Below are 15,139 nucleotides of genomic sequence, written 5' to 3' on the forward strand. Positions count from 1 at the left end.
ACACCGACACCAGCATTGTTCCTGAGTTTTGTGTGTAGCTTTTTTCTGTTTTTTCTTCTTGTTGCATCCTGTCAGTTGTTTTTTATCTTCTTGAAATCCATGCAGCATCACCAGACACCCTGCATGCAGGGTCTAGGACAATTCCCTGCCACCAGCATCTCAATCATCAGCTCTCCACTGACCACTTCTGCACCACTGAATCTCCATGGGGGCAACTGTACACAGATCAGTAGATGGCACACAGTGATGAGCAGGTCCTCCATGGTGTGCCATGGTGCTGTGCCATTCCTCCATGTGCTAATCCTTCTGCCACTTCTGACTTCCCTTCTCTCTGATCATAGGATGAGGAATTTAGCATAAAGAGATCCAGGACACCACCACTCCCCAGTGAGTCTATTATTATAATCTAACAGGGCTTCCCATAAAAGAATGGTTATGGGACCATGCAATCACAAAGTGCCATGTTTTGGCCTCATGTCAGCAGTCATTTCAGGTACTGATGTTATCAGTAACCTAGAGGATGTACCAGACAAGTAACATCTAGTAAATAGTAATTTCTGCTATCATGAAAATAACTGTGTATGCAGATACTTGTGTCAATATTGGTTTGAAATAAATAGCCTTGTAATTATAATGCTTTTTCAAACGTAAGTATATTTATCAGCTATTTCTTCCTCCTCAGAAATGCCCCTAATCAGGGCAACATAAGTAGTTTTCTCATACTAATGACATGAAGCTTTCAATATTGTGGTGAAACAGAAGCTACTCCAGACCTGAGAAATTTGGATCTGAAATGTTCTGAAAGGGCCCTAAAATATATCAACTTACCTGACAGAGCAGACAGCAATTCCAAACTGAAGAAAAAGCCTGCTCTGTTGAAAAAATTGATCCAAGGTGATGGGAAGAAGTAAATGTTCTGGACAGCAGTCCTCTGGTGAGGTGAATGTTGGCTGAATTTAGGTTTCTCAAAACTGCAAAAGGATTTTAACCTCCTACCTCAGGGAGCAGAGGAGAGGGGCATTCATGGGTAGGAAAAGATTCTCAGGAAGAATTCATATGTAATATTTGTATCTATATACATATATATGTTAGTACATTTTTATAGGTGTATATATAACAAGATATAATGGCACAGATAAATAGCTGTATTAGTGTGTTAACTAGCTGAAGTAAAAATTAAATTTGACCCACTGAAACAGAAGAGGACATCTAGAGGCCATCTAGACATCTCCCTGATGGAAATGAGCAGAGTCTTAAGATCTTTCAGGCCCATGGCACTGAGCATGGCTGCATCACTTATAGGCAAGAGGTAGGTCTCATCTCACATCTCCCTTGTTCCTCTGACATTTTACATGGGCTGACTATTGTAAATGAATATTTGCTGAATAAGCATTGAAAGAAGATGCCTGTTGAAAACTAAATGATTTAAAATATCATTTTTATATCATATAATGAAGTCTAATAGTTCTGATCATGGTCTTTGCTGTCTGTCTCTTCATTCTCTGAAAGTCAAATAATACTGCTGGAAAAAAGTGACCCTGCTAGGTGAAGTAAAGATCTTTAACTTTATTGGCTTTGAAATTTAAGTTACAGGGTGCATGGCTGATGAAAGTTGACAGAAGTTTTACTCTGCCTTTTGTGCAGATGCTCCACATTTATGCAGGCAGACGTGAAATCAGAAGCAGGCCCTCGGTAGCTTTTTCCTCTTTAAATAATTTTGTTTCTGTAAAGCCTTCAAAGTTGCCCATCAATCAGGGAAAAGAAATATATGTGAAGGTAGCCTGTTAGGAAAAAGCTATTTGAAAAGCAAAGTAATAAAAACATGTATATATTTATATATATGGAAAAATATGTATTTACATAATCTTTCAACACATTTCTGAAAAAGATGCCTTTATCATTACAGCCAATGGTGAGACCAAAGTCAAGTATCCTTGAAATCTTCAGCCAATTCTGCACTCACAAAAATTTGTTTAGACTAGGTTTCTTATCTCTACTTCAGCTACAAACAGATGAGTAAAAGAAACAGATAGCAAATAGAGACGGTTTGCTGTGAAAATGTAAATCTAGGAAGGTTCAAGAATCCTTATTTAAACTTTTTTTGACTTCTAGTGGCTTGTCAGAAATAGAGAATAATGAGGAGGGCTAAAAAAATTCAGCTGTAGACTGTTCATAGAAGTGTGACAGAATACACAGAAATGTACCTGTTAGATACCTATTATGTGACAGGTAGCAACCTATGGCATAAAAGTGGCATTCCTGCTGCTAGATTGATTTATGTCACAGCATGACTCTTCACAAATTAAAGCTTTATATCTTAAAAAAAATAAATGTAAAATGCTCAGATGATACAATTACACAGTCATTAGTGGTACTCTTTCTGTTTGATGTTATGAAAGCATTACACATATTCTGAATACTATAACTGCTGCTCTCCCTCATTTCATGTATTGTAGCTCATATAAGGTGGACACCACTGACATTCCTTTTTTATTACTTTCTCCTTGAATCTACTGATGTGGCTCTACCCAAAATGTTGGTTTCTGTGTGGATTATGTATCCTACCACTCCCAAGAAGAGCAGGGATATTTTTTCCAGGTACAGTAACAGTTTCATAACAAATATTTAACATAAAATTTACTTTTTCCTGGAGTTGGATTCTTGCCTTTGTGATTTACTTTTTTCTATTTTTCTCTTTCTGTTCCTCAACCTATTTAGCCACATATTGTTTCTCTCTCAGACCAAACATAACTCAGGATCCCCAGTTTGGACCCTACTGAAGTTCTGTGTCTGTTTCTCTCACTTTCATTTTCCATGATATTCTCTGTCCTGCAAAAAGACCTCATCTCGGCAGGAAAGCAAGAAAGTCAGTGGTGGAAAAGCAGGAGCTCCTGTCTCCCTGGATCACACTCTGCAGCTGGTAACACCCCCCCTGTTTGCTGCAACCTGGACAAGTTGTTTTTCATCTTGGCACTTCTTGTCTCCAACCATCTTCCTTTTTTCATGTATGTATGGCAATTTTCCATTCTAACACTTTTCTCTCCTACTTCTGCAACAGTTGTTTTCCATCCAGCTTCTTGCCTTATGAATGTCATCTCAAATATTTTAGTCTCACCCTTAGGGCTTACATTGATGTTGCCCCCTGCTATACTTGCAATCTGCACACTGCACTCTAATCATTATAATCTCAGTTTTATTTTCATATTTTTCTATTTTTACTATAGATATCTTACAAACTTAGCAGCTTCCTCAAAAAAGTCCTTTAATCCTCACCAAGGCACTGTCTGTCTAATTAAATTTCTCCTGGTCCTTTGGTGTCACAGCCAAAGTCTTCTTTCATATTTCTTTTATATCATGTAACACCACTTAAAAGTAAATATCTTGATGGAGTTCTTTATTGAAAACACAGCAAGTATATGCATAATATTATATAGAAATAACAACAAATACAAGTAGATCTAATGTTTTTAAATACAATGTGAGACTGAAAATTCTACATTTTCCTGTATTTTTATGAGGTTGGGGGGTCATGGGACCTAATTTAGAAAGCTTAGAAGGAATATCACCTTCTGATATTCCCCCGTTAGGGAATTACAGTCACTATTAAAAAATACCAGGAGCTGAAATTTGGTTTTCACTTCTACAACATCTCCATGAGTGTCAGGGAGTACTTCTACAGGAAAACTGTGCATGCATCAAAGTAAGGGTGACAATGTGCATGAAGACATTTCTGATAAAGTCTGAATCTACTTGGGCTGATACTGGAGTGTATTTTCCTAGACCAGTTCGGTGGGGTGGTAATTTACTATGATGATTTTATAAACTTGAAGGGTTCCTTTATTTCTGACATAAATGGGGTGGATGTTTCATGCAGCCATGGAATCTTAGAATGGTTTGTGTCAGAAGGGCCCTTAAAGATCAAGGAACCATGTAGCCATGCTTGCTAGATACAAGATGTTTACATAAAAACATTAAAGAGTTTGGGGAATTGTAAAGTATTTGAAATATTTGTCAGGCAATTGCACTATAAGGTTATTAATTATATGGTTAATAGCTCCTCTGTTTAATAAACTAAGAATATCAAAATCAAATTCAATTTAGGCATTTTAATCTACAAAAAAAAACCAAGGCAAAATAAGACTTTGTCAAGCATCAATATGGATAATAAACGCCACTTTTCTCCTATTAATCTGCTGAGATTCTCTGCTAATTGGTTGTGCTAGAAGTGAATCTTGAAATAGTCACGTTTGAATTTTTATACCTAAAAATATATATCTAATTTTTGAAGATAAAATTTACATTACATTAACAAAGCACATGAATCTGAAGACAGCAAATGGATTAGATAATTGAAGAAGAATCTGTATTTACATGGCAAATTATTTCTAAAGTAACACATTACCTGAAGCATGAACTGAATTAAGAATCTGGAGAAGTAAAATTTTTAGTTAATGGCTGTGATGAGAAGTAAATATTGAATGTAAGGTTTTCCTTCAAGCTCATAAATGCTGGTTCATTTAAGTTTATCTGCATCATTAAAATATAAATATCCAGGGAGCTTTGTTTCTGTAATTTCTTCATCTAAACTGACACCATTAAATAGTTCCTGTTACAGTCTGGCCCAGGACAGGTAGCAATCTCTCAGTCTTTTCCTGAAGGCAGTACAGGAGGTAGCAAAGTGATGTAGGGACACCAGAACTGCTTTGTTGATGTGATTTTTAAAGGTTTTGGTTTTGGTTTTTCTTTCACTTGGCACTCTAGACTTGAGCCTTAGAGTATTCCTCAGGAATTACCTAAAGAATCTAGAAGAGTTATAATAGACAACGGGAAGGGTCTCTAATGCCAGTAAAAGCCTTAGATCATCTTTCTGTGAATTTGTTTTTGTTATTTTTTCCTTTTTAGTCATGGTCCGACTTATTAACTGGCCTGCAAAGTGCGAGTCAGTGAGGATTCTTGATGCTCACCTAAAGAAATTGTTCCTCCTCTTTGCACCTGTGGATTTTACACTTGAGCTCTTCCTTACAGCAGCTGAATCACTCAGTGCAGGAGATAGTATACATTAGTGATTCAACAGATTGCACCACAAACATCTTTTCCTGTTATGAAATTAATATTTATATATATATTTCAATGATAATTTTAAACAATTTTATTTCATAATGATCAACAGTTTCATTGTGAGGATTCTTGGTCATTTACAAGAATTTGGTCATTTACAAGAATGTGGTTATACAGCCTCTGAATTCTGAGAAGGCCCCACATTGCCAGCGCTGCCAGGACATCCTATATATCATAACAATCACCTTTATTTGCAACACTTACTTGCATGCCTTGGTAATTGAGGCTTCTAACAGACAAATACACTATTACCAGCTCTTAGAACACTATCAGCTGCAGTGAAAAAATACCTAATTTCTTTCCCATTGAATTAAATTACCAACATTTCAGCACGCATAGAACCAGACCTTAGTGACAATGTGCATTTACCAAAATTGCTAAGCTGTAAAGGATGTAAAGACTTTGATCACTGAATCTCATATAGTTTATGAGGACAAATAAATGCAATTCTTAAGTAGTCCACAATTTTACTAGTACTTAAATCAATTTTAAACAAACCAGATATTAGTTCAGTTACAAGGACACTAACAGTCATGGTACAAATTGTCCAATTACTAGGAAAAGATCTTCATAATAACGTAATTAATTTAAAACTATTTATTCCTGTGGGGTTTTTTAATCACAGTCCTGATATCCCTTTTTACCATAAAGTCAGTGGTGTTTGTCTCCTCAAGCAGAACTGAGCACATGGAATTTGCAATGAAGTCCTCTTCTGCTTAGGTTTTCCATCAGGAAGAATATGATCTTGATACTAGGGGGTCCAGAGTCCTCTCCAAGGTTATTTATCTGTATTTTTGTATGGTCTTTTAGTCATTGTTTCTTTCTTACTGGCCAAGATTTAATTTACTTAACACTTACCAAATTTTGGTATCTCTAGAACATAACATAAAACCACACCACTGCAGCATCAGCATTAAGCTGATAGCAAAATAAAAATTAAGAAATATTATTATAGAAAACAGCCTTCCTGCCTTTCTTACAGCTTTTGGTCTTAATGCTAAAAAAACTTATTATTAACTACTCTAGAAAATTTCAAGTCCTTTGACCTGAATATTAAGTTACAACAAAGCCAGTGACCAGCTTCTTGCAACAGCAAAACTGCAATTACCTTTAATGAAGTAACTCCTGTTATTTCAAAAAAAAGACTCACTAAAATTTGGCATTGATCACAAGGACTTTTTGGTTAAATTATTTTCTTTATATGCAGTTCTTCTTCAGATAACTGCATTTTCAAAACTTTTACCTCAGTACAACAATATTAATGTTGTGCAATTATTGGTATAGCAATTGGTATAGCTATATTGCATAGCAGGTCAGAATATGTTACTGGCAAAGGATTTTAGACAATAATGCTTCCAAAGCAGTGACCATTCATTGCAGGGATGTGTCCTGCAATGTGTTTTTATTTTCTAGTAAAATCAGTGAAAAATTATGCTATTATCAAGTTGATGCATGTGTTTTTATGCATTTTTTCAGAAATTATAGCTAAACCTAGTCTCCAAAGAGAAAATTAAGAAACTATGTAAGAAATGTTTAATAATCAGATTCCAAGTTTTTTAAAAGAAACGTACATATAAAATGTGATGCTGAGTATTCTACAAAATGATGGTTTTCTTGAAATGGGTATGCATCTTTAAACTAAATGCCAAAATTTATTTAACTTTTGTCTACCCTTTAGTAAACATATTTTGCAAAGTTTTTTTCAAAATTATAGACACTTTTTACCAAATCTATAGTCTGTCTGTTCAACTTTATATATCTATATATGTACCAGAAATTATATGTTTCTAATATTTCCTCTTCAGAAATATTGTTACTGAGACCAAATCAAGCCTATTATGTGTGGTGTTTGATAACACCTGTTCTCATTTTTACTCTGTTGTAACTATCACACTGAAAACACTGCATTAACAGAATGTGTTGCAAATGAATGCATCATACTATTAAAATTATAATTGCATGGTTTTGAAACAGACTACAGAGAACTATATTTTCGCTTTACACGATATAGCAATTAAGGGAAACATTAAAGAGAGACAATGAGTTCATTTTTTCCTGTTACATTATAACAAAAGACTGAGAGATTATTTTTACAGATTTCTCTTACCTGCTTCCATGCTCAGGCCATGAGTGCGGTCCAGAGGAGCAATTCACTGGCTCAGTGTTTACATCACTCAGGGATGCAACTCAAGCCAGGACAATGGCTCTGAAGTGTGACAGACCACTCTTACCCCAGCTTTTCTCCCATAGCACTGCATCCAGCAGCTTCTGGGAAGGCACTCGGCTGTTGTCAGAATTTGATATTGAAACATTTCCTTATAATTAACCCTTGTGAGATTTTCCCTTTGAATTACAAAACACTGATTTTAGTGGGCTTCTGAGTTCACCTAAAGTATCTAATGGACTGTAGCTTCACCAAATCATGGGTTGTCTTAATGACCAGAGTACCTGTTTGGCATTGTCCCTTAGTTATTTTCTTTTCTAGCACTAATTCTAAGGAAAAAATATTGGGGTTTTTTGTTTGTTTGCATTTTTTTGTTTGGGGTGAAATGAGTTGGAAGCTGCAGGTACCAGGACTTCTTGTTCTTGGACGTTTCCTATCAAGTGTAAGGGATTCTTCTGCAGTAAGCTCCTTAGTGAAAAGACACAAATCAGTTTAATTCCAAGTACTTCAGTTTTTCCAAACGCTGCCAGTGACAAACCTGACAACATCATCAGTTAAATAAAGTAATACACTGGGTTCCAGCCTAGAAGTGTCAGAAAAATTTGGCTTATGTGTAACCATCCCTTAGCCTCTAGACTTGTGAAAGCCAGATTTTTCAGTGCTGATCTGAAGACCCATTAGCCTCTGACCTGATGGTCTTTCTCATTTTTCCATGCACAACTTTTCCATTTACTTCTTTTTAGAAACATTTGGAATGTGTTAATGACTAAAGGGGAAGTCTAACTCACCGGTCAAATATAATCCCTAATTTATCAATAGTAATTAAAGGAAAAAGACATCTGTTCTAGTTGTCATAGAAGTTACATTTTATAAATGAGTCAGCTAATTATGGGTCAAATACTTCAGTAAGGCTCAGGCAAGAGCTGCAAATGGAATTCAGCTTCGTGTTGCTAGAAGGGATGACCAGGATTTCACTAGAGCAGGAATCACACCAGGATCCTCTGGAGAAATAAATAAACCAGTCTTATCAATATCCAAGCACACCTTGGAGTAAAGATTCAAATCAGAGGGATCTGGGAAACACCACAGGATATGGTTATGTTACATGACAAAGGTGGTCAGAATAGGTTTTCTTGTTGAGAAAAGAAAATCAATTTGCTGCACTTACAGTAATAAGAATTTGGTTTTGTTTTTTTGTTTGTTTGTGGGTTTTTGTTTGTTTTTTCTTTTTTTTAATTTTCCTTTTCTTCTCAACACTTTTGTTAACACTTTAGCTCCTTATTCTCTCATTTTCAGAATTTCTAAACATTAAATACTATCTGTCTGCCTGACACTGAGCCACTAAATAGTTCCTGGCCTGGCAGACATGTGACTGTGTGGCAAGTTAGACTTGGCTGGCAGGACGACCTCTGCTCAGCTGTTCTCTCACTCCTAAACTCAACAGGATAAAGGGAAAAATTAAGATGAAAAATCTTGTGTGTCTGGCTAAAGACAGGGAGATTGCTTACCTATTATCATCATGGGCAAAAAAGACTCAGCTTTGGGAAGGTTGATTTAATTTTATTGTCCATTAAAAAAAAACACCATAGAGTAGGGTGCTATGACTAAAATCACCTTCCCATCACCTTTCCCTTCTTCCCAGGCTCAGCTTCACTCCCAACTCTTAAGTATTCCCCTCCTTGAGCAGTGCAAGAAGGATGGGAATGAGGGGCTGGGGTCAGCCCATATCACTTCTTGGGCTCTCCTTCCTCACTTAATTCCTGTGATGGAGACCTAATGCATTTTGCAAGATTCCTTCAATTCTCCTTGTCCCATGTAATTTTAAATGTATTCTGAATTTTTACTCAGTTGAAATGAGACTAGCAGGAGAAGTATATTCTGTATTAAAAATTTGAAACACTATATAACACTGCTATTAATGAGAATCAATGTCTTCGAAATATTTCAGAAGTTTGGAAAACTGTGCTATCCTTATCTCATTTATTTAAACAGGAAAAACTATGAATTAAATTACAATTACATAACTAATTTTTTTTTTTTTGGGGGGGGGGGGGTTTCATAAGGATTTTATATGCAGGTGCCATTACTGCAATGTCATAATAATGGAAAATATATTTTATCAATTAAGTTCTACAAGTGAAATTTTCCCACAGTACTGAGTAGTAATGAAAGTTTTTAAAGTCACTAACTTTTTAGCTTCATATATTATAAGCATCAAAAGGAGTTAAAATGGTTTAAGAGACTGTGGAACAATAAAAGTTTTACTTACTAACTTGATTGGTGATATGAATGAATTACAACACACCAACATGCCCAATTTTTTCCATAACTAAAGCCTTATGAAGACCATATTCTTTAAAGAACAGTCACCTAACCATGAAACAGATAAGAGAAAAACACATTGCTGCAAAGAAATCAAGTTTTTTATATCTTTTCCTGGTCAGAAAAAGAGAGGAAATGGGGTTTATTTAGAAGGCAAAGTTCTGTTAAATATTTAGTTATATGACCAAAATTTAGTCAATTTAGTTAATTACCCAAGTTTTACTTTTATAAAAGAAGCAATATTCTTTCACTATTTTTCAAGCATTTTTTTCATTACTTTGCATAGTCCCAGACTGCAACTCAATCACATTATACTTAACATGCAAAAAAAATTTCTTGTTGAACCTTTCTTTGAGGTCCAGCTGTAAACCCTAAAGTCCAGCTCATATAAGTTGTCTTCGGATTAGTCTCTTTTCAGAAGCTTATTACAGCTCTGTTCAGTTCTGCCTGACCTGATGATTACATCTGATTGAGAAAAAACAGAAAAAAGCAAATCTGAAATGTTTTTAATTTGATTTGAAACAAGCACAATACTTTGTCCCCAGAAAGTACAATTATTCAATATCTCTTGGAATCCTAAACTGCAGATGGAGCAGTTCCCTGCTAAACATGCCTATAATTTACAATATTTATTGCTGAATAGCTACAGGAAGATTTACCAGCTCATTGCAGGACTAAATTCAATGTAGCTTTCATGCTTTTTACACCTGCAGCATGCTGCAAATTAGCAGAGACTTCAGAATTTTTCTCTAGATGTACTTATCAGAGACCAGCCTTGGCATGTCAGAAGCAAATAAATAAACAAACTACCTTTTAAAAAAATTTTATTAAGGGAACATCTTCATCTGAAAATGAAATTCCTTTCCTGAAGTCAAAATAAACTCTACTTGGGTTTACAAAATATGCACCTGAGTGCTATGGCTCATTTTGATCATCTCTTAGAGCAGTTTGTTAAGCCTGTAAGACAGTGCAGAGCTGAAATCAAGTACTACTTCTTCTTGACACAATTTTAGCTTAAGATGCTTCTTAGGAGTCTGTCAGAACCATGTCCCTAACATAAATCACTTCCTGATTTTCTGGGAGAGCCATTCCATTTAACACCATTAAATATTTAAATCTTTAAATAATCGAAGAAGAGAGCTTGATTCTTAGCCAGGTGGACATGACATACCCTTAGCAAAAGGAGCTGTTGAATTTGTCATTATTTTAATAAAATTTTAAGATAAATGGAACAATATGGAGAACAATATGGGTTGGCTTATCCAGAGAGATCTAGTGAAGACCATCAACCAAATTTGCCTTCCATTAACACTGTTAGGTTAAAGGGACTGCCTGAGGCATAGATGCTGAGAACCTGAGAGCTCTCTGGTGCTCGTGAAGGCAAGACACAGTGGGGCCTGTTATGAGTACAGGCCCCCTCATCTCTCTAGTACTCCCTTTATTAACTATGTGTAGGAAAAATTAACTAAACAATTTATAAAAAGCTATTTGTGCTCTATTCTGCGTGTGTTACTGAATCTTAAGTACTTGGGAAGATGAAGGACTTTATTCCCAAAATCTGCACCCTTTTCAAAAGCTACATTTCCTTCAGGTATACAGAACATATCTAACATGGTTGACAAAAAAAAAAAAAAGTTTAGAGAAAAAAGATCGAGACATTATTTTGTTCATATGCTCATCACTGCACAGTATTCATCCAAAATGCAACATTGATGCATTTTGATTCCCACGTACAGAATTCTTGCAAGTTACAAGATTGTTTGTTCTTTTTGTTCTGCTTTGAAATTAGAAAAACTCAAGGAAGGGGAGTACTCTGTTCCAAGAGAGTGCAACACCAAAAGACTATGTCATGAAAATTGCAATCCACAGCACAGCTGAAGAGTTTGCTTAATGAATACTGACTTAGGAATACCAAATATTCAGTTACAATGACAGCATACAGAAGTCCCTTTCTTACAAAGCACTCTGAGTCATGATATTTTTTTTATTTTCCTGTCTATAAATAAACTGAATTTCCTACTTATGCAATATGACCCAGTAGTTTCCTGGGTACTCATTGTATGTGAATGATACATACTGCTCTTTTTTTTACTGTCTCAAGAGCATGAGTTGGTGCTGCCCCTATGAACCTCATCAGTTCTTTGAGAAAATTAGATTGCTTTTGAGCACCAGCATGAGAAGGCCAGACCTCAAGCTGGAATATTACCATAGCCAAGGTAAGTTATTAGGAGAAACTAAAGACATGAACATTAGAAATTGTGGATTAAACAGAAATAGACAGGTGGATTATTTCAGCAGAAGAAGGTTTTTTTAATGAAACTGTGGATGACATGAGTTTGTAGGCATATTTCTGTAAAGAGAAAATTGGTAATGTTATTTTGAGTTCTAAAGTAAATTGCCTACCAATTTGTCTTGGGCAAAATTCCTCTTCATTTGAAACTTTAGGGTATATATCGATATGTTTATAGAGCACAAATATAGGAACTTTGTTGAAGCCAGGGAAGAAAATATCAGAATTGGACTGAGTTCCTGAATTACCATTAGAATCTGATTAATGAACATTAGAGTGCAACCTGACCTATAAAGCTTGTAACCACAGCACTGACAATTTCAGTAAATGCACTCTCTGATGCAGTTATTTTGTGTAATTGCCATAGCTCTGAGATAAGAGGAGGTTGGTGGTAGCTATTTGTATCCTGTAACTTGAATGTAGAAGTGATCAAGGATCTTAGATCAGCATTCAGACTGAATTCTTCTCCTTTCCCATCAACCTCTATTTATATACATGTATTTCCCATGTAAGACTTCAAAATACCCATTTAATGTCTGTGACAATCTAGAATAAAATGTGAAGATTAACAATAAGCCATAATGCATGGGAACACATTCATCAGGAAAAAGGGGAGAATAGGGGCTCTTATATTGGGATTGGCCAATAGAAGAATATTCTCCAATGTTATATGCAACATTTTGTGACCGTGCAGCTCACCCAGTTGGCCCTGATTTTATCTGTTTGGGGCGGGATCTTTTGTTTATTTGGTTGGCTTTGTTTTGTTTTGTTTTGTTTTAATGCAAAGCTGTACACCTAAATACATCCTTTGAAATGCAGTTTTCCTTGTTATAATGTAGCTGTGTAAGTATGGTGTGATTACTCCCACACTATTTCCCCCAAAATTCTTCAATATTTAATGGAACATCTCCCTGGTATTGATCATGTCAGGTGGGAAATGAAAATGGAAAAGATAGGGTCAATTGGAGGTTAAGAGGAGGTTTGGGACCACCTAAAGAATCTGAAGGTGAATAATCCATGGAACCTGATGGGATTCAGCCACAGCTGCTGAAAGAACTGGCAGATGAATTTGCAAAGCCACTGTCCATCATATTTGAAAAGTCATGGCAGTCTGGTGAAATTCCATCTGACTGGAAAAGGGAAATATAAACCCCATTTTCAAAAATTAAAAAAAAGAAGAACCAGGGAACTACAGGCCAGTCAGTCTAATTTCTGTGCCTGGCAAGGTCATGGACCAGACCCTCCTGAATACTTTGCTAAGGGAAGCAAGTAACAAAGGGGTGATTGGTGACAGCCAGCACAGCTCCACTAAGGAGAAGTCCTGCCTGACTAATTTCGTGTCCTTTTACAATTGGGTCACAGCCTCAGTGGACAAAAGAAGATCAACAGACATTATCTAGCTGGACCTGTGCAAACCTGTTCAACAAGACCAAGTGCAAGGCTCTGTACCTGGGTTGAGGCAATCCCATGCACCAGTACAGACTGGGAGTAGTAAAGGTTATGGACAGCTCTGAGGAGAAGGACTTGGGGGAGCTGGTGGACCAGAAGCTTGACATGAGCCATCGATGTGTGCTTGCAGCCCAGAAAGCCAACTGGGTCCTGGGCTGCATCAAAAGAAACAGAGACAGCCATTTGAGAGAGGTGATTGTACCCCTCTACTCTGCTCTTGTGAATCCCCACATAGAGCTCCTGGAACATGTCCAGAGGAGAGCCACACAAATGATCAGAGGGCTGGAGCACCTCCCCTATGAATACAAGCTAAAGAAGTTGGGGTTGCTCAAAAGAAGAGGAGGCTCTGAGGTGACCTTATAGCAACCTTCCAATATCTGAAGGGGGCCTGCAAGAAATCTGAGGTAGGGATTTTTGCACAGGTGTGTAGTGAGAGCACAAGAGGCAATGGTTTAAAACTTGAAGAGGGGAGATTAGGTTAGACATTAGGAAGGAATTCTTTAATTTGAGGGTGATGAGACACTGGAACAGGTTACCTAAGGATTGCCTCTCTGGAAGTGTTCAAAGCCAGGTTGGATGTGGCCTTGAGCAACGTGGTCTAGTGGGAGATGGCCATGTGGGGGGATTGGAACTAGGTGATCTTTAAGGTTCCTTCCAACCCTAACGGTTCTATGATTCTATTAATTGCTCCTTATGTACTCCAGGGTTTAAATGCTTCTGAAGTTTTCAGGGAGAATCTGATTGCAAATTCTTTGCGACTGTGATGAACCTAGGCATCCTACCAGGTCTCTGCTCATAAAGTCTCTGTTCAGTAATTAATCAAAGTGACAAATCAAAGCACATATTTCTAAGAGATTCTTTCCAACTTTCAATTCTTCTTCTCCAATATAAACCACTTCCTTTATAACTTCATAATTTTTTAAAGTTTCATAACTTTTTAAAACTTGAAATGTTGGCTACACTTTGAAGGAAGTAATAGATTATCTGAATTTACCTCCTGACATTCAGTCTTTTAACTCCTTCATTATGCTTTCAGCCACCACATTTTCTGAACAATTTTTCATAGATAGAAGTTTATGTTTGATCACATCCCAAATAAAGTAATGTACACGACTCTTCAGGTGTTTCACTAAAAAAATAATCATTGGATTTCAAAATCTGCATAGAAATATCATGGTAAAGTGCTTTACCACTTTAGTGGTACTGGTCTTCAGTTGGAGTTGTGAGCACTTAACATTTCTCAGAACTAGGTGCTCAGGGAAAAACTTCAGGAAACAGGAAGAGCCAGAGATGGCTTAAATTCAGCCCTGTGAAAGAAGATAAATATGTTGCTTTTGACAGCAGAAAGCCTAGCTGATTTGAACTCAGATTCCCTCTTGCTTCAGTTCCTGTTGAACCATAAATGCCTGCCCAGGGCAGAGAAAAAAGGGAATATTAGGAGGCTGCATTTCAAAGTCATTTTACCTTTATATAGAAAGAATAGCCACTGATTCAGACACTGATTACACATGGCAGCTTTGTGCTCTAAAAAAAAATAAGAAAATTCCTACAGATTATATGTAGCTATATGTATTTTTCATTTCCAGTAGACAGGACACTAGGTTGTCCTATAACATCTGGTTTTCAGTTTCCTCAGTTCATACCCAGAGTCTGGAAAAGGAAGCAAGAAAGCAAAAAAACAAATAGTCATGGGAATGTCAGCCTTGTCATAATTAATGAAATATCACTTTAAATGTCAGCTAGCCAAATGTATCACGAGCATTTATAATCTTTCTAAATACTGCTTCATAAATTGT

This window comes from Heliangelus exortis, chromosome 3 (genome assembly GCF_036169615.1).
Source record: "Heliangelus exortis chromosome 3, bHelExo1.hap1, whole genome shotgun sequence".
Lineage (NCBI taxonomy): Eukaryota > Metazoa > Chordata > Aves > Apodiformes > Trochilidae > Heliangelus > Heliangelus exortis.